A 19337-nucleotide genomic window follows, 5' to 3' on the forward strand; every position below is an offset into this window, starting at 1 on the left:
TTTGGAAATGGACTTTTTCCCCGTAGCTGAAGAATATGTATCACTGGTAGAAAAAACACCTTTCATCACTATAGATGGCATCTCAGTTACATTTTTTAATTTATTAACATTGAAAAGAAACTAATCGTTAGAGCCATTCCAAATACATCACTCCTAATCTCTTTGTTTTCTTCTTTGTATTTACTCTACTTAATTTTCTCTTTTTAATACAGGAGAATGCACATTTATTTCATCTTATTATGAATAACATAGGGAACATTCAGGCTACTTCTAGAGGTATTTGTAATACTCCAGCCTTCAACACAGTAGTGATCTTCAAGAAAAACTCCAGTAAAATAAAACTGGTAACTACATCGGTATTTAAGAAGGAGAAAAAAATCTACAGTGGTTATTTGGTTTTGCTGTGACCTACACAATGGATGATTTGCGACATTTCTCATTTGTCTTAATTAAAACCTGAATGTAATTCCAAACCCATTTTTGGCATCTCTGAGAGGAAACAATGCTGACTTCTCTGAGGTTTTGTGCTGTCATTTTTCTGTAGCTGCTGGATATACCTACTCAATTTCACACTTCACATAATTACTCTTTAGTATTCCAGACTTATACCTTTCATTTTGCTTGTGATGGGCAAGTTAAAAGGACCTATGGTATCTATAGTGTTATTATACTATAGTTTTAAAAATAAGAAAAGCCTGTAATTGGACAATGTACAATTGTTTTTTCGGTATGTGAGCAAATGTGATTTTTTTGTCTCTTCTGTTGAACACAGCATATCACAAGAAAAAAACAAATGCCTTTTAATCATGGTGTTAAGCAACTGAGGCAATTTAGAGTTTACCAGCAGGTAATGTTGACTGTGCAAGACTCTGAATAGGGAATTTCTCTTTCACACTGTTGAAGAGATACATCACTATGTGGCTTCAGGCTTTTTTCCCACAGGCAATGTACAGCAGTTCCACGTTTTAAGACGAGTTGGAGGGTACATCTCAGCACAGTTGAAAGAAGATCACTGAGCTTTAATGGAAAAATACATATGAATAGGAATTACTTGACTGATACATTTAGTGCTAAGAATTAGCTATATATTTGTTAGGTTAAAATATAATGCATGCTAAATACCTCCTCCCACCAAAGAAATGACAATGGAATATTATATTTATGTATTAGATCCAGTTTTAAGTTTCTGTGGAAAAGATAAAAAAGTCAGAGTAAAAACCCTATAGCACTTTTTATGTTAGCAATGAAGTTCCACTGCCCAAATAATAGGGCTCTTCATTGCTGGACAAGGCTACTTTGTAGACAAGGCTTCCTACATACGTCCTTTTCTCCATGTGGTGATTATGCCCAGGCACAACTTGATGTTTTTCTGTATTTGTCCAGTTTTCATGGACGTGCAGTAATGCATCAGAGCTCAGCTTCACAAACGCTGACTTGCATTCAGGAGTCCTGGCTAAGACCACCCTGAATGTATAGCTCAGCTGTACTTGCACATGTGCATTAAATCTGACCCTTCAGCAGGCATTCTGTGTATGAGCAGTAAGTCAGACAAGTCTAGGAAGTATTGACTTAGTGCATATGAATAGACTAGCTCTGCAATGAACGCACAGGAAGTCTAACATGTCAAAGAAGCACAGAGGATGGGAACTGGATAACATAAGAGAGGATGGTTTGCAGGTTTCAGAGCTATAGGTTGTCAGTCAGCGGCAGTCTACTGTTCCTCTTCTGCAGGGACACCGTGCTGACAGAAGTCTACAAGAACCCTTATCCATAAAAATCAAACTGCCTGAGGTTCATAAAAAATCCTGAAGTAGATTAGATCTGTTCACTTACTGCATGGTTTTAAAGCAGATTTAAAATAAATTGTACATAAATAATTGTCAACCACCAAGAAGCCAAATGAAATAAAAAAGCAGAAATAAAGTGTTACACTATTACATGGGATTCTTTTTTCTCTACTAGCCCTTTCTGCCTTCCCCAGTGATCTCCTGAACTTCATTTTCCCAACTATCTTTCACTTTAGATAAGCAGATCATTTCCTCCCCTATCACTTGAAATCCATTTTTGTCATTTGCTATATAAGTGAAGGTTCACATACCACAATTTCTGTTGTCAAATGTGATCATTCAAAAACAGAACATAAAAGCTCTTCCACCTTCCAGTAACTATCTCTTTGTACAATAAAGAGCAACTAGTTAGTGCTTTTTTGCTTCGTTATCCCATAAGCTGGATCAAGATCCCATTACAAGTTCTGACTAACTGGAAAATGTATTATTCCATTATATTTCAAAAAAAAAAATCAAATAATATTTTTCTTGGTATTTTATCTCCATCTATTCAAATTATATTTGAAATTACAGCTAACTTAGGTTTTATCCTTGATGTCATGTACTGCAGTAACTTAAGATAATACATCATAGATGCTTGCTGCTAAAGTTTTGAAGATGGTGATGCCACTGAATTGACTGAAGTCACTAGCTAAGCAGATGGAACAGGATGGAACTGCTGCAGGAAAACAATTTTTGAGAGCTGCAGCTTCTCCTGCAGACAGGATGAATATCTTCTTTCAATTCATTCGAGTAATTCATTTAATACTATTTAACCTAAAGCTGAAAAATCAACTTAACAGTTGAAAAAGCAAGATTGCCTATTCTCCTCCTTCAGTCTACAGCTAAATCTGAGAGGCTAGATCTACTTTCTCTAAGATTGTGAAGGACATGGTTACTAAAAGCTGCAAATTTAATTCCCTTTCTGTGGGTCATTATTTCAGTTGTTTCATAAAATATTTTAGAATGCAAACATGCTTTTGAAATGTATCAATCAGGGGCATTTAAGGTCTTAATTAATGAACAATTTAAAATGATGCTATGTAAATTTTAACTGAATGACAGTTTACAGACAAATAGAGCTTGACATATAACATAAAAAGCTAAAAATGTAAAGCATTCTCTATTTTGTAACATAATAAAGGGTAAGAAATTAGTATTCTGAATAAAAGCTTTTAAAGCTAAGTAATTGAACGTGTGTAGGTATAATGTAATTTATTTGTTGGGATGGAGTACCTAAACAGCTAGATTTGGTAATACTAATCAGTTGCAAATTTAAGTTTGCATATTAAACAAAAACTGAAAATCAGTTTCTCTTTGGAAAGACAGCTAAAAATATATATATATAAATTACTAAGATCGAGATTTTTCTGCTTGTTCTTTTAAACCATAAATAAAATGAAGGATTTACATCAAACCACTCTTACCATATCTGGAACGTTTTCTCACCAACTATTAATATTAAATACAATAATGAATAAGAATGGTACTTAGCAGATTTCCTTTTTTTTCTGGTAGGAATTTATTACTCAGACTTCCCATGGGGAAACTATACAGCCTCAAGATTTCCAAAAAAGGGTGCCTGTAATTACATTTCTAAGGTTGTATTCAGGCATCTGAATAAGTGAATTGATTGTGAATACACTCTGCAGCTTCTCATAGGTCCTAACCATTAGGCTGATCAAAAAATTTTCGAGCATATTTATATTGTTGTAAAAATGCTGACATGTCAAAATGCAAACTTTCAAGATAAATGCATGTTATCCCACTAACAGAAACTGTGAGGGTGGGTTCTCAGGTCGTTTTCAGTTTCTGACACACAGCCCAACCCCATCTCCATCTGCACAAAGATAGTAGCTGATAATAGCTGATAATAGCTCAGTGGGTAGCAGAGATACATACCTCACACATGGAGGCCTGGGTTCAAGTTTGGCCTCTGCTTTGGTCTGCTGGGCTGGTGTGAGATACATTCCTGTATTTCCTCCAGAAAATGTTGCAATGCCCTTTATTTCATTCTGTCATAAAACAAATGCCAAAATGTCAATGCTCTTTTATAGAATGGATTTTTTATTTTTCAGCTCAGCATTTAAAAAAAAAACTGTTTTATCAGTGCTAAAGTCACTATGAGCACTAAAGGCTGCCCTAAGTCTGCGAATTGTTGCTAGATATCCAGCAGAATTCCTTGCCTACTGGAACAAGCATGCAGGAATTAAATTTATTCTGGGAAGGATTTTAAAATATTTCATTTTAGAATCGCTCGACAATCGCGCAGTAAGGCCCTTTCTATGTAATTTGCCTCTCCTCAATGTATGCATTTAACTCTCCTGCTCTCCACTCATAATATCATAGGAGTATAATATTATATATTTATGATTCTTTCATGGCCTGATTTTTGAAGCGAACAGAAACTGTGCATGCTCAGTACCTTTGAGAAATATAGGAGAGGCTGGCAGGGAAGGGGGCCTTCCCCTCCACCGCCACCTGCAAAGTTCCCCGCTACCTTTGGCCGCATCTGCCCACCCGCCCGCCTGCCTGCCGAGACCCCGCGCCCGCCACGGCCACCGCAGCCACTTCGGGAGTGGCGGGGAGAGGGAGAGGGAGGCTCTGCCGGCCCCCAGGCAGCGCCCGGAAGGGGTGAACTGCGGCCGCCGTCCGGCTGCCGGCTCCTAGCGTGGAGACAGCGGCTCCGGCCGGCGCGCCCCGCCTGGGCGCCCTCGCGCCTAACGGCCGCCCTCGCGCCTAACGGCCGCTCTCCCGCTTGACGGCCGCCCTCGCGGCTAACGGTCGCTTTCGCGCCTAACGGCCGCCCTCGCACCTAACGGCCGGCGCGGCAGGCCCCTGCGGCAGCGCCCTTCAAACTTCGCCTCCTCCCTGACGGGAGGAGGAAGGCGACGGGGCATGGCGGCCCGGGACACCCCCCGCCCGCCCGCCCGCCCGCCACCGTCGCTCGCCCCCCTCCTCAGGGCCCTGGCTCAACTCTGCCCGGGGCGGTCCCGCCGGCGGCCCGCGGGGCGCCGCGATGGCAGCGTAGCCTCCCCCTGCGGCCGGGAGCGGCCCTGCGCCGCCCCCCGCACCCCCCCACCCCGCGCTGACCCCCGCCCGAGGCGAGGCGGGAGGGCGCCAACCCCGGCCGCCGCCGCAGCCCGGCCGCGGGGCGGCAGCTCGCTCCGGCTCCGGCTGCAGCCGCGGCGGGGGCCATGGAGCGTCGCGGGCCCCGCCGGGCCGGCCGCGGCCCCGGCAGCTCCGCGCTCTGGCGGCGGGGGGCACGGCTGGCCGGCCGGCCGGCCGGCGGGGCTCCCCGGCGGGGCGGGGAGGAGGGGAGGGCCGGCGGTGGGGGATTCCTGGCCCCCCAAAGGAGGTGGGGGAGGCGGGGGAGGGGAGGCGGGGGAGGGGAGGTTGGGCTCCCGGAGAAGGAGGCGATCGCTCGCACAAAATCCTGCGTCTTCAAAGCAGCCCCGGCGGGCAGGGTGAGTATTTTGGGCCTCCCTCCCCGGCGCCCCCTGCCCCGCCGCGGGGATGGGGAGCGGGGGAGGGACCCACGCGGCCCTCGCGGTGGGGTCTGGCCCCGGCCCCGGCCCCGGGCGGGGGTGGGGGGGGGGGGATCGTGCGCAGGGCCCGGTCCCTGCTGCCTGATCGGTTCAAGGCAGCTTGGTTCAAGCCTCCGCGCTGCCTTCCCGGCTGGGGACTGAGGAGCCCGGGGCGGGGGGGGGAGGAATGGGGCTGCGTGTGCTGCCGTGCGAGGGTCTGACACCCCCCCCCACCTATGCACCCCCAAGCGCGTCAGGGTTTTGCTTCTCCCAATCAAGCCTCCCCGTGGTTTCTCTTTGCTTCTTAAAAAAAAAAAAAAAAGCCCCAAAGCTAGAGAGTGAGGCAGTCACCGGGGTGGGGGGGGGATGAGGGGTTAGGGGGGGAAGGGCTTCTCTGAGGAGCAGGAGCTGGAGAGAGGCGGAGGGAGAGCCGCCGACATCCTCGCAGCGCCCCGCGCTCTGCCTCGGCGCTGCTCTGCCGGCGCCTGCCGTCCGCCGGGCTGGAGGCAGGGGGTGTGTGAAGGTAAGGGCTGTCACGGCCGCTCCGCCGGCCTCCGCGGGCTCCTTGCCGTGCGGGTGCGTGCGCTCAGGGCGCGGGGGAAGGTGGCGGCGGCGGCAGCCCCACGCGTGCCGCGCCGCCGGCCTCGGCGCGCCGGGAAGTTACTTTGTTCGCAGAGTTGCCGCGGGCGGGCGGGCTGGGACCCCGCGGGCGCTGCGCCGGCCCTGCCGCCCCCCGCGGGCCGCTTCCAGGTGTCACCGGCGCCGCCAGCGAGCGCCCGGCGCTGGCGCCCCGAGGAGAGCCCGGGCGCTCCTTCGGCCGCAGCTTCCCGGCGCGCAGCAGGAGGAAGGGGTGAGGGACGTGGAAGAACTTCCCTTTGTCATAGGAGAGGGTTTCAGTGACCTTCCAAAGTTTTTTTTTTCCCGCCCCCTCCTCAGGAGGAAACAATCCAGTAAGTTTTTCAAAATTCATGCTGATTTTTATATACTCCATCACGCTGGTATTTGGTATCCAGTGCACACAGAGCGGTGGAACAGGAAAAAAAAAAAGATTTGGGAGGTTTAGGTAGTGATTTCATTGCTTTTAATGTGTTGCTTTCTTAAGAGCTGCGTTTTGGATGTTGCACTTCTAGACAGCTAGTATGGAAAGCATTTATATACATAGATGTATATATATGGGTAATATAAAAGATAAAGACAGGAAGCACACACAAACCGGACAGATTTTAAACATTCGGTTCCGTTTGGGAAAAGATCAGTAGTTGAAGATTTCTCCTTTCGCAGTCTGCGTCTTGACAGTGTCATAAGTAAGAGATCTGCCGATACTCTATAATATTAATAGACATTTCAACTTCAGTTAATTCTAAATTAATTTAATGAGTAATCTAGACTGTAGTATAAAAGAGCTTTTGATATTCTGGAGAAATTGATCACTAGGCAAGATTATTAAACTTTGTGGTTGGCTCCTGATGAGGTGAACTCTCAATCATTCAAAAGAATAGCAGTAGATAAAATAATAATACAGGACTGCATCTTAAATGTGCATATCCAAAATTTGACTACCGTAAAAAGACTCTCTTTTGCGAAGAGTAGTTAAGGAGTCATTATATGATGGTAGTCTGTGTTGTGTTCATACATAATAAACTGTTTCTTGATGCCAGGCACTGTAATTTGTCTGGCAGTGCACTGTACAAATAGGATTTTTTCAATTTGTATTTTACATATGAACTTTTTTTGAAATTATTAAATGCAAAGGCTGGGCCATGTATGTTACATACATAAATTGACTCATGTTAATTATTAGCCATGGAATTTTAATGGTATATTTAAACAGTTTTGGCTTTGCTCTTCCAGTTTATTTCATTGTCTTCAGGCTATCTGAGAAGGAAGAATCTTAGAATTTCTCTTTGCTTCTGAGCATATGTCAGCATATCCCTCTTTCTTTTTTCTCTCTGCTCTCCTTTGGTTTAATTTAAAGCAAAATAACCACTGAAAATACCTGTACACGTTCACATGAATAAAAATGCCAGTTTTAAAGATACATAAATGTTCTTGGTAGACTAGAGCAAACCCATCCTGCCCTGTGTGAATACCTTCTATTGAACTGATATTTGTAAGATACTTGTTTTGGTATTAGTTTCGGATGCTAAACAACAAACATGAGAGAACACAAAGATAAAGCTGACACTCTGATCTCTGTTAAACAGGTCGTGGTTTTTATTTAATGCTGTGCGCTCATTACAGGAACTGTCAGCAGGAATATAAAGGAGCCTTGAGTTCTGATTTGCCATACATAGCCTATTCTGACAGTGATGTTTCTGCTTCTTGAGCTAATGATTCGTAGCATATAGGGCTGTTTGTGATCATGTTTATTTAGTTGAATTTATTATAAAGAATTAGAAAAATTGTCTGGATTATGTCCTATTAGGAACTGACCAGATCTGCTTTCTCAGGTGCAGTCCTCCTCAGCTGAAGAGTAACGAGGAGGGGGGCCCTGCTTTATTTTAGTAGAACATGTAGAGGTGCATGAAGAGGTTACTATTTTCTAAGTCAGCTAGAGTTTTGCCACTGAATTACAAGGAAGCAGACTCAAATCCCATGAAACCAGGTAACTGCTTAGTCAATTGTCCAAGCAGTTTCTTTTTCCAGACATTAGGAAACAATAACAAATAGTGAATGAAACCAGTGAGTTTGTAATTGAAAGTTTTAATGTTTTGCACATAAACCAATTTTCATCTCAAATGGTTAATAAACATAGTAAAAAGAAATCAGTGCCGTCCCTTTGATCCTTACTGAACCTTGTTTTGAAGAACAGGTGGACCAAATTAAGGATGCGTGCGTAACGTAATTTGAGGGATGAGCCACTGCGCAAGTTCTGTTACATTAAGATATATTAGACTGTTACGATGTGTATTTTAAGGTCTCAGAAGAAGATTAAGTATAGAGCTGGCAACTTTAATTGACATGTTCTGGACTGTACACCAAGTTAGATTCTGTGATCATTGTCCATGGGTGAAATAGGGTCTTTTGTCAGAGTATGTGAAAGTCAAGTGGTCTCCAATTGTGATTTCTAACTGTAATACATGTTCTAGGTTATGTTTCAAAATATAAGCAAGGTTAGTAATGTAAGAGGTTTCTTTAAAATCACTTGACTGTTGTCCTTTGACTTCGTCTTAGAATGTTATCCTTTGAGCCTGATGTTATTGTAAGTGAAAAAAATACATGTGAATGTACTGCTTGGGCAAGGTTGCAGAATGACAAGTGTAAGAGATATTGCAAAAAGGAGCAAAACTATTATGGTAATGGCTACTCACCTGCTACTGCAGTGACCACCTCTAGAGCATAAAATAGTTTGTTCTTTGCGTCTGCTCACTGCTTGACCTCATTGTTGACGCTGTCAACAAGTGTGCCACTTTTGCTGTATTTGATATGACAGTGGGAATTATGTTAGGATTAACAAGTAACTATCACCGTTTATGTGTAGTAACTTAGAGTCACAACTGATTAGGGATTCATTACACTAACCTAAGTACAAAATGCTTAACGTTACTCCATTCAGTCACTGCATAAATAGCCAAAATCCCAGTTTTCCACTGTGGGAGCAAAATTGGGTCTGTAATGTCATTTAAGCATACTGTATTGTATATTACTATTGAGAGCCATACTCATATTGCTGTAAAAAAGATTAGTTAGCTTTTTCAGATATCTGTTTTCAAAGGTATGTGTAATACATTTCAATTTGAAATATTTGCTCTAACTTGTTACAGAGTTTTAGTTTATACATTTCTGCTAATAACAAATTTACTACATATGGCATGTATATCTTTTTTCAAAGCTATTTTTTATGCAGAATGCCTTCCTGACCTTTTAAATTCAGTTCCTCTGCCATACAGCCAATCCAATTTCCCTTATGGCGGATGAAGGTCTTGCCATTCAACCAAAGACTGAAGCCAGCAGAGCAGCCGTAGAAGCAGTATGAGGAGGAGATGATGGTTACTGATATTTTTGACTGTTTTTTCTCTGCCTTTTCCTAATTGGCTGTTTTGCTCCGGCTCCCTCTTTGCCAGCTCTCTCAGTCGCTTCGCTTTGCTTAATATGCTCTATACCTCAAACATTCTGCATGCCACTTTCTTTCTTGCTGTCTTTTTCCTCCACTAACCTGCTGTATCATATCCCATCTTCTCTCTGCTCTTGTCTTTTGTGGAGCTAATCCCGCTTAACTGTTCCTTCTCTGCAAAAAAAAGGAAAAAAAAAAGGGAAGGAACATAATGTTCTGCCATTGCAGCAGTCGTTCCTCTGTGCTGCTGAATTATTTTTCTCGTGTATCCTTTGTTTGGTTTATGTAGGCTGTAAGCTCTTTGGGGCAGATACTCTTTGTTACTCTGTGATTGTACAGTGCCTAGCATAATTTGCTCCTAGATCTCAGTTGGTCTGTGGGCTTTCATAATAAAAATAATAAATAATAATACCAATTTTGATTTCATGGGACGGCTTCACTTCTGGTTTTTGGTAGTAAACGAAAAAAATTCTTACTTAGAGCTTATCTTCAGTCTACTGCTGTTCTAAGGTGTATCTCAGTTGTGCCCCTCAACAAATGTACTGATGCAGAGGGGAGAGGATGAATTAAAACTCAGCTACTGCCAATATTTAGCAATATAGTACCTTGAAAAAGAATTGAAATTAAAAATGACAGTTTAAACAGTTTCTAGTGGAAAATTTGGATTTGGAAACGCTCCCTAAAAAATTATTCTGGTTTCACCAAGTTGATCAAGTAAAGGATGAGGGAAAAGAAAATCCAAAAATGTATAGTGGTTTCCTTTGAATACTTTGATATTTTCTTCCTCAATATTTGTTCGTTTTGATTTCCCTTTACTTTTCACCCACTTAAAAGATGCTAAAGCAAAGCTAAACAGTTAGGTCAAATAAAAAATTGTATTCAGCCCAAATAAATTTTCAAAAGAGTTTTTCAAAACTCAGGGGACAAACAGGGGACTTAAGAGTGCAAAGAGCTCTGAACACAGCAGTTCAGTGGCAGCCAGTCCGGTCACTGAGCAACCAACTGATCATCTCCTTACAGTGCAGTCTGAGCAGTGCTTTGCTGTGTGATAGCTTCCACCCGCGCTGGCCTGGCTGGCATGGAGTAACGTGAGTGCGTTATCTCCATGTAGTCATTGTCCCGGATCTTATTTCATTTCCGAGTAGCCTCTCTAGCTTCAGGGAGAGCGATGATTTGAAGTGTCCCTGTGTGAGAAGGGCACTGTAGGGCTGGATCCTACTGAAGAACAAAGCAACAGCTGTCCATGTGAGGTCTGGAGAGCATCCAGAGATGTTTAACTTGAATTGGCCGCTCCTCAGGGCTGTGTATCTGGGACTTCTCCCTTATTATCTTCCCTCTCTCTCTTTCTTGGAAGGAGAGGGTGTTTAGTTGCTTCTGTCTCCCTTTCCTGTGAGCCTTGTAGGGGGCATCTGTGTGGGCATGACTTTGTGGATAGGAGGAGTGGGTGACCGCAAAACTTCTTGGCGTGTTTTTTTCCTTATCAGTCCTGGGAAGGTTACCTGGAATAAAAACAGGGCAAACCCACCGGCTTGCTCCCTCAGTGTTAATGGGATGACATGAAGGATTCCAACGGCGACAAATGTAGCTAAATAATTGAAAGGTGGAAACAACAAAATTTATAGGACAGTATCATTAATTTTCAGAGTTTTGTGTCTTAAGAGAAAAAATACAACTGTTAAAAGATTTACTCCATCCGTTCTATAACTGAACTTCAGTCCTTAATGAAAAATGATATACTGATCTCAACAGTAATATCACTATAGCTATATTTAAATTTAAGCTGTATTCGACTTTCCACCTGTTATGTATACTTGTGAGCTTGTACTTTGGCATTTCATTCATCTTGAACTGCAGGAATAGATTGGCCAGTTTTATTTTCCTGTTTGTGTGTATTAACATAGAGATCAGCAACCTTTCAAGAGTGTTGAGATTGTAAAGTTAGATTTCTTCCTGAAATCAGAGGAGAATATTGGCGATGGAAACTCAGCCAAGGCTGAGAGACGCTGCTTCACAAGCAGGGAAGACTCTGTGAACTGCTTTATCGGTAGTAACTTGCCTATGTATGAAGCAACAGTTCCCAGCTCCTGCTAAACTTGGAATGTGGGAGTTGCTGCCTCTCCGGCTGTGTGTTCCAGTTGTGCTGTGCCCCTTTCACATCTGCTCCCAGCCACGCCTCGACCTGTGCTGTGCTTTGCCGATCACTACGTTTACTCTGCTGGTGACCAACTCTGATTTTGAATCCTTACATGAAGACTGACAGAACTGACTACTAAAATAATCCTCTGCTCAGTGTTAGGCTTTTGTCACATTCTGATATAATTTTGGTATCAGAGCAAACAGGCTAAACGATGTGGGATGTATTCTGCTCTCAGATATTCATGAACAACAAAATGGGCCAAATTCTGTGCGTTTATACACAATTCCAGTCGAAATCAGTTTGGATTACTTCTGTGGCTAAAAGGCAAGTGGGATTTGACTCAGTGAGGGTTGTACAGATGAAGCCTGGGAAATAAGTATTTGGCCTGTTGTCACAAAAGCTGAAAAAAAGGAACAAAAGTCTTTGGTTAGAAATTTAAACCAAACCTTGGTTTCTTAAACATACAGTGCTTCAGTCCTTATATATTCATTTTCTAAGGAAATAATATTTCATTTTAAAAGATTCAAGAGATTAATCAAATGGCAGGCCCAAATTGCAGACTGAGATACACGATCAGATCACCACAACTCTAATTTATTCCTATTGGAATGTCTATTTTTAGTGATTTTTCCACATAACCTGTATTTTTAGCTATTTTTCCATAGAATGAGTATTATCATTCTGGGACTTGTAATTTTTCTTGTATAAATGTATACCCGTGATTTGCAGTAACGTAACAGATTTTGAAGTGCTGCCAGAGATGAAAGCAAATTCAAATTTTAGAGTGAGGAATGAGTTTTGTGGCTTTCAGATATTTATTTAAAATTTCCTTCCCTAGAGGTAGTTGCTTAGATAGATTAGCTACCTCTGCAGGTATTTGGGGATAAATACAGGTAATATTGAACCAAAACAGTATATTTTGGAGGGAAGAGACTTGGTTTTACCTGAGAAAAATGTATCCATTTAAATATTTTATCCAAATACAATGTTTTATACATTTAGGCAAGATCGTATGTAGGATTACAATAAAGCATTTAGCCTTGAAAAATGCTCCGTCTGTTTGTGCATCTTAAAGTATTACAGTATTCGAATCTAAAAATATATTGGTTATACAGTAAAATGGAAATTTAAGGTGAAAACAAATATTGTTGTGTATATTTTTTAAGCTGAGTAAATGAACAGTTATTTGTATAGATGAGGACTTGATTTAGAAAATGATACTATCTGATAATTCAAAGTAAAATTATGTGTCCGTAAAGAGAAGATTCAGTTACTGTAGTTTTGAGAAACTAGGTAGGGAAAATAGAAAAAGTAACTTAAAATCATACAATCATAATCCAAAATGAGACTAGCTAGGAAGGTTTCTAAGTGGTAACTGCTTTAAGTCAATATTGAATTAGATTTCATAGGCAAATTATTATAATTTTAGTGTTTTCACAATTCGTTCATCCGTCTCTCTTTCTGGATGTCTGGTCAGAGCTTTGGCATATAATAGGTAAAATATATCTGTTGAGGAAACTCCACAGAAAATGTAAGGGCGTAGTTTTAAAAGGCAGCTTATTTATCTCATTTCCCTTCTATACTACTTGCCATGTCTGTATAAGCTTTTTATGACAGCTTAAGCCAACAAGTATGTTAGTGTTCTTTATAAATAAAGTAACAAGAGAAACATACATAATACCTATGTTTGGGAGCAATGGAGGAAAACAGATTTGAAGAAAAAATTAATTTCAGCGAAGAATTTTGTCATACCATGTATGACAGGTCGTTAGAATCAGCAAGGGAGAACAATGATGTATGTTTTACCATGATGAGAAATAGCTTAGGGGATTTTGTTGTTTTCTAGTGTGGGTTAAGGTAATTATAATTGCAGAGAAATAAGAGGTCTTATTTAAGTCACTAATTTTTTTCACATTACAAAACAGACCTTGCTCGGTACCCTGTACATCTGCACTAGCAAATATGTTATATGTACAATGAGGCACTGAAGTGTTCATTGATAGGTGAAATAGAAGTTCCTAAACAGAAGAGGATAGATCCTATATTCTTCTCGTTGAGGTGAGTAGGATTTTGAGGCATACAAATAACGCAGAATTGCGCCCTCTGTTTTTTGTAAATGAACATGAATAGCTCTGACTTTTACAGAAAAGATAGGGCCATAGCATTGAATATTGTTTAACTGATAAAGGTTAGCAAAATCAGATTCATTAGCACAAAAGACCATCTCAGACATGTATGTTTTAAAAAGACCCTCCAAAGGGTCCCCTTAATAAATCATGGGGATGATATGACTCCTTTAAGCAGAATGACTAAGGAGAGCTGAAACTGAGTAACAGGATGCTTAAGATCTCTGTCAATTAAAAATACACCTGAAACAAAGGTTTTTGAAAAGGAGGCTTTATAGCATAGTGAAGCATATGTGCTCTTGCTACCAGATGAGAACTGTGAAATGCACGGTGAGAGCTACTGTAAGGAGGCATTTGTAAAGGATTTATTCAGATTTTTGACCTTAAAACAACTTGACAAACTTGTATAGCAATATAGCTACATGTTGTGCCCTGAGAAGCAGATGGTGCAATATATTTTGCCATCTCACGGTGCTCACTGAATGAATTGGTGACTGCATTCCAGTTTTTGGTGGAGATAAATCAGCATTACAAAACTCACCCTAATTTGTACATTTATTTGCTGCTTAAAAACAAAGATTTCTTAGAATGTGTGGGTATGGAGTTGGAGCTGCCCTTCAGTAATGGTTTCTCTAGATTAGGTCTGAGACACAAAGGCAGCCCAGGGAAATATGCCAGATCTAACGTCTGTGCCAGGCCCTCTGTGTGTGCTAAGTCTGTTCTGTGGATAGAGGACTTCAGGCTTGAAGGCTGTCACCCTGGCACATTTCACCAGAGCTAAACTGACATTTAGAAAAACTAACAATCTCAAATGCCGTACTGCTTCTGTAGCTTAAGTAGGGTTCAGTTTCCAAGCAGGATTTTGTAGATCATTAAATTCATAATGTTGAACTCCGGGAAATTTGTAAGGGTGATAAACACCTTAAATGACACCACAGATTATAATTCAGATATCCTCAAGGAGTCTGTTGGGGTTTTTTTATCACTCTTTTTTAATTCCCATTGACACTAATTGCAGGTACATAAAGCATTTGCTTTGGCAAAAGTCGGTTTATAAGTGCATACTGCAGTGCTATACACTGTAGTTTTATTTATTTATTTTTTAAAATGTAATTGGAAATTTTCTGTCTATGACAAATCGTATTCCTTTAGAAAGCCTAATGATTTTATCAGTAGAAGTGTGCACAGTTGACCTTAATATCTACAAGTGTCTCGATGACATTTGATTATGCTGTCTTCCACTTAAAGTCCGCAAGTATGTTAAGAGCATTCAGATGCCTCACTGTCAAGTGAATCCAGAGCAGTCTGCTATGGAAAGACTTGGTGGATGTGGTTTGCCAGGATTTGCATTCTGTTTTTTTCAGAAAATGAAGAGGAGGAAGAGGAGAGTGTATCTCTTTGGAAAAGTTTCAGCTGCAGAATGATTTGCCTGGCTCATCCATTCCCACAGAATATTGCCTTTTTAGGATTATTTCAGTGTTCATTTCCTGATGGCAGAACTGAAGATAGCAAACTAATTCTATTGATTGGTTTCTAGCTGGAGTATGTGAAACATATTTTAGACAGCAAAAACCCATTAGAGTTTTCAGCCTATTTCTCACAGCAAGTAATTGCTTTACTGGTTCCAGTATATTCCCTTATTGCTAGACAGTCCATAACACCCTTTTTGGGGTGGGTTTAAAACAAAAAAGTAGTTTATTTGTGATAATGAAGTTACACCAGAGGTTATGGGAATGTTACTAGGACAATTGGGACCATTCCTGCAGAAGACAATATCTTTTTTGTTTGTTTAAATAAAGGATCTACTTCCCCATATAAAGGATGCGCTGACAGTTCACGAAGAGCAGTTTCTTCTCAGTATAGGGGAAGACCTGAACTCCTGACCAAGCTCTGGGAAGGGTTTCTTGTTAACAGTGTCCATGGTTTGCACAGCAAGTGAATGTATGACTATGTCATTTGTAACAAACTCTCACACACTTCTTTAAAGTATTTTACTGCTGCTGTGTCACTGGCTTTCCCTGAAAAAATAGGGCTTTGATGATTAGTAGCTGCATGAAAACACCTTTTTTTTTTTTTTTTTTTTACTATTACATTTCATTTCTCCATTGCATCCCCAAATCCCAGCTCATCAGACTCTGTGAAAACTCGCATCTTTTCTGTAGCTACGTCTTTGCCACTGATCTGGTACCAACCTCCTCTTCTTTCCTTGTTATCTCACAGTTATTTGTGCAACTGTTTCTCTTCAGCTCTTGCCATGGTGTTCTCTAGCCGTGTTAAGCTTCTTGCCCTCACAGTTTTTCCATAACCTTGCAAAGGTCATTGCTTACCAGATGTCTCCTTCGCAGTTTTCTCTCTTAATTTGTAACTTCTTTGTGATATTTATTATATTATGATCATTATCATCATTATTTTGTCTTGATTTTAACTGTTATTTCAGGTGACATCTGCTTGAGCAATGGTGTTTTCAAGTCTAGATGCTTATTTTCTTTTGCTAGAGTAGTTGTTAAAAGTTCTCAGTGTTGCTTTTAGGCTTGAGACAGAGTCGATGACGGAGGGAATAATGGAGATGATGGAGTAAGATATGGTGAAAGATAATGGGCAAGGGAGTGAACTGAAGGATGAACAGAAAGGAGCAGAATCTGGAAGCAAGGAATTAAGATTAAAGTAAAATGTTGACTTGCAATGGAAAAAAACCCCGATGCATACAAAGGCTGGAGAATTCATGTAAAATGGAAGGAAATAATTATGGCAGCTGTACAAGGAGGCTTTGAGATAAAATTAAGTAAGGGAAATTTCACCCTGAAAAAGTCAGGAAATCTTCATACAATGATTTATTTGAGGAATTAAATATTTGCCTGGGTTCAAGTATCTGCCTAGTCCAGTAATTCTGGAGGAGAGATGGCATAATCCAAATACGTTATGGCCTGATCCAAAGCCTGCTGAAGACATTGGAACAGTGACTATTTTATACAGTGAACTTTGGATCAGGGCTCTGTGGACATTTGACGGAGAACATTCCTGACATCAGTAAGAAGATGGCTTAGCTGATTTAATAGCTTTTTTTTCAGTCTGTGATTCTAACAGCCAGGTTTGTGATATTTATTTTAGTATTCATGTTCTTGCAGTCCTTTTTACATTTCTCTGTTTTTCCCTGGCAGACATCCCGCAGCTCCATAAGTCTGGGGGAAGAAGGTGGTTAGCATGTTGTTGCTGTGGGAATTTGAGTCTTAATGCTCTGTGTTGGTAATGTTGGGCATATAATTTTAAAACTTGCATGCTGTAGCAGCAAGTAATTATTTCCCTGCTGCATTTCACACTCTGGTTTGGGAAAGGAAGAATTTTCAGATTATTAAAAGAAAAATAAGTTACAATTTTGGGAAGTATTGGAAAGGAAAACAGAAAGAGGAGAATAATGGGTGTCAGTCTGGTTATCAGTCAAGCTGGGAAGAGACAGCTTGTTCTGTCGAACACCAAGAATGTCAGTAGTGAGCCAACCATTTATGCAGGAAGGCAACCCTAAACTGAAAGGTAAGGTTCAAAGACATCTGTGTATGTTTCTGAAATGAGCTTGAATAAAGCTCCCTATTGAATTATGCTTACTGATTATGCATGTTACAATATTCTGATTTTTGTCTAGCACGAGCTCTTTATGTGATTGCTGCTTATTCTATTTTTATGGCAGGAGCTGGCTCTTTGTTTTCTTCTCCTGTCGCGGATGCTTTTTATGTGTCCAGGGTTGACATTGTGTGACTGTCATTTGGCAGAAGGCTCAGCAGTGCTGCAGCATCTTTTTTTTTTCTTACCTCAAGTGAGACATGTTGGCTTCCTGTTTCCCACATGTTTATATGTTGAACTTCTTGCTGAATGTCTGTGGCTGGCATCCTCACAGGCTGGCCTAATGCTGTGATTCACACACTCTCCCATGTGCAAGGAGAGATTCCCCACTTATAAGGACTCTTCAACACTAAATGGTACATCAGTGGCGTTACTTGCTGTGTTTTTTTTTCTGTTTGCAAACCAAGTGGAAAAATGGTTCTGAAAGGACTGTGAGTTAGTTTGTGTTGATAAGTACTGTTTTCCACATGTCCAGAAAGAGGACGCAGAGCATGAACATGGATATTGGGGTGCCTGAATACATCTACTGTTTCTGCAGTAGGTTTGATGCATAACTTGAGAGAAGTCCTAAAACATAGGACCGAAACAGTAGGCTGACAGAAGTCGTGTTCTTCAGCTGTTGTGAGCTCTTCCAATGGGAGATTATAGGTCTTATTGGCACTGCCTTAAATCCTTGGTAGCTGCAGGTCAGTTGTGTGTAAAATGAGCATAATCCTTGAATTATAAAACACAGGCAATTGTTTTCAGGTAGTTTGATGTCCCCATGTAGAGCTGTAGAATCACAAATTATTAATCATACTGTAGAATATTTCTAGAAGTCACCAGTTCTAATAGTTTCTTTCAAACAGAAGTAGGTTCACTTAGAACAGCTTGGCCTCTGTAAAATCTCTGACCTTGTTCATACAAACTTCTTTAAAAATGCATCATTTTATGCAGAAAGCTTCTCAGGGAGGGCTCCTCATATCTGCCATCTTAATTTCTTGTTTCCTAAATGCAGCAATTTGTACTTGATCCTTCTTACAAGTATCATGCCTCCCTTGTCTCCCCCTGCTCTAGCTCATTCCAGTGTGCTGCTTCATAGCCTCAACACAGCATCTGAGGGTGTTTAAAATCCAAAATTTTCTTCACTGTTATTCTAGCATTTCCTTACCAATCACTTCTGGGGGAGGGCATGAAGGAATCTGCTCTTTTATTCTCAGATGGATTTTCCTGCAGGTTGTTGATGATAGCAAGTTGTCATCAATTTACAGCCATTCAGCAAGTAAAATGAGCTGAATCTCTCATTCTGGTTTTACAAGGGACAAGATTTCTCAAAACAAAAATACACCACCAGTTCTTGGAGCACTTAATATCTTTAGTAGTTAGGCAAGGACTGAAGCTCAGGTTTTTGAAAAAGCCTAGGTGCTTGACTCCTGCTAGAACTGAATTGGACCTGCATATCTATAAATAGCTTTAAAAATTTGTGTCACTATGAAGACCTTCCTCATCCATCACTCTTGGTACCGTCAGAGTGGCAGTAAGATACATCAGCAAGGTCACATAAAGAAACTTGCAGTCCTGCTTTCCAGAAACTGCACATATTCGGTGAATCGCTGCATTCTAGCATGGTTTTTGATTAAATATGTTACTTTTGAAACAGATTATTTATATTGGGCAGAAGAAAAGAGCACTTGCTAGCATGAAAGTAAATATTTAAGCTAGACAACTTTTAGAAGGGATGCAAAATTATACTGTAAAAATACCCACCCTTATTGCTTATAATCCGTTTTTTATTAAAACTGGAAGATAAAAGTAAAAATCACATTTAAATTACTTTCTGATGTTTCTAGGGGATACTCTTTGCACTGCAGTAGGTTTCACTTTCTCGCCCTGTTTGCAGTGCTGTCGTTCTAGACTTAAATAACCTTTGGGGAAATTTTTTTCCCAAACATTAAACCTGTATTGATTTCACTTTTTTTGTATTTAATAACATTTATCTGTGTGTTAGCCCTCAAATCACTTTTTGTCAGTGAATCCAGAATTTGGGGCGACTGCTGTCTGAGAGGAGGATGT

The 19337-nt window shown here is 41.0% G+C and overlaps 1 protein-coding gene and 1 long non-coding RNA gene across 4 annotated transcripts in view; one reads left to right on the forward strand and one right to left on the reverse strand.

The window, feature by feature from the left end:
* Positions 1–783: 783 nt before the first annotated feature.
* On the reverse strand, positions 784–4985 carry LOC104146643 (uncharacterized). 2 transcript variants are annotated; one of them, XR_011142308.1, is made up of 3 exons: positions 4920–4985; positions 3729–3841; positions 784–1017 (listed from the first exon to the last, which is right to left on the reverse strand). It is a non-coding gene; the product is annotated as an uncharacterized lncRNA (long non-coding RNA). The 2 variants fall into 2 exon arrangements; XR_011142307.1 differs by lacking the exon at positions 4920–4985 and adding an exon at positions 4804–4883.
* A 205-nt stretch (positions 4986–5190) lies between these two features.
* The window catches only part of MPPED1 (metallophosphoesterase domain containing 1), a 63105-nt gene continuing 48958 nt past the window's right edge, over positions 5191–19337 (forward strand). The window contains exon 1 of one of the 2 annotated variants that reach the window (XM_068951137.1): positions 5191–5293. The gene's annotated coding sequence lies outside the window, so the exon portion shown is untranslated. Of the gene's footprint in view, positions 5294–5729; positions 5877–19337 lie in introns of those variants that run through there. The other variant, XM_068951144.1, reaches the window with a different exon arrangement.

The sequence above is a fragment of the Struthio camelus genome, chromosome 1, assembly GCF_040807025.1.
Source record: "Struthio camelus isolate bStrCam1 chromosome 1, bStrCam1.hap1, whole genome shotgun sequence".
NCBI classification, from domain to species: Eukaryota; Metazoa; Chordata; class Aves; order Struthioniformes; family Struthionidae; genus Struthio; species Struthio camelus.